Here is a 1,041-nt window from a genome sequence, read left to right as displayed (position 1 = left end):
CGAACATCTGTCTCCCAGGCGTCGGGCTCGGGCCAGGGCTTGACCGAGTCCCAGGCTCTGCCTGCCCACTGTGCCTGGAGCTTGGTTGGTTTTGCAAAATCAGCTTTTAAACTTGTCAGTTTAGCAGAGAACTCCTCAGTTCCAAACTCATCTTTCCAGCAATAATCCAGTTACACCACGAATGAGGGGGCCTGTTCCCTGAGGCAGGTAACGAGAATCTGCAGATGCCACCAGGGAGAGAGTCAGCCTGGCCTATGTCAGAACAAGGGGCATGTTTGGGAGAGAGTCGGGGTGCACAGTGTGGGAGCACAGAACAAGGGGACGCCCTGGGGGACACCAGATCCAGACTTGTTTCCTTGGGAGGTCAACAGTCACGCATCAGATTTCCAGGGAAGTGCCCCGAGAGGGGAGTGGGTTGGAGCTGAGCTTGGCTGTCACCCCAGGGAAAGGAGGGCTGAACATTGCAGACAGCTGTGGCCCTGGGCGCAGCCTGACCCAAGGGAGACCCCCAGAAAGTCCCCTTCAAGACGGCCATCCTGGTCAGGACAAGGTCCACCTGCTGTAACAAGGGCCCACAGCAGAGTGGCACACAGAGCTGGCCCCTCTCCCGCACTCAGTCTGGAGGCAGATGGTTGGCACTGGTCTGGCAGCGCTGCTCCAGGAGGCTCCTGTCCCTGTCACCCCAGAGGAGCTGCCCTCGTCAGTGTGGTCAGGACGGAGCTCCAGCCTCAGAGCTCGTGCTCCCGGCAGCAGAAAGAGGGAGAAGCAGAAAGAAGGGCCTGCTTCTCTCTCCTGGGAAATATTTGGAAGCTGCACAAGTCACTTCCCTTCCCATCCTGAGGGAGAGCTGGGTTCCAGGCCCAGCCCGCTGCAGAGGAGGCTGGGAAGTCTGTGATCCTGGGTGGCCACATGCCCACCTAGGAGTCAGGGGTTCAGTTGCTCTGAGAAGTGGACGATGCCATTGGGAGCCACCAGAACCTCTCTGCCACACCCCTGTTAATGTTTCCTCCCACCCCGCCACCACTCCCTACCCTGAGTTCA

At 59.1% G+C, this 1,041-nt stretch overlaps 1 non-coding gene across 1 annotated transcript; it reads left to right on the top strand.

The window, feature by feature from the left end:
• Positions 1 to 350: 350 nt before the first annotated feature.
• Positions 351 to 465, top strand: MIR8944 (microRNA mir-8944). Its single transcript, NR_127940.2, is given in 1 exon segment — positions 351 to 465. It is a non-coding gene; the product is annotated as a microRNA mir-8944 (primary transcript).
• Positions 466 to 1,041: the final 576 nt, after the last annotated feature.

This window comes from Equus caballus, chromosome 18 (genome assembly GCF_041296265.1).
Source record: "Equus caballus isolate H_3958 breed thoroughbred chromosome 18, TB-T2T, whole genome shotgun sequence".
NCBI classification, from domain to species: Eukaryota; Metazoa; Chordata; class Mammalia; order Perissodactyla; family Equidae; genus Equus; species Equus caballus.
Note: the sequence above shows the minus strand (reverse complement) of the source record. Positions and strands in the feature narration are given on the sequence as shown.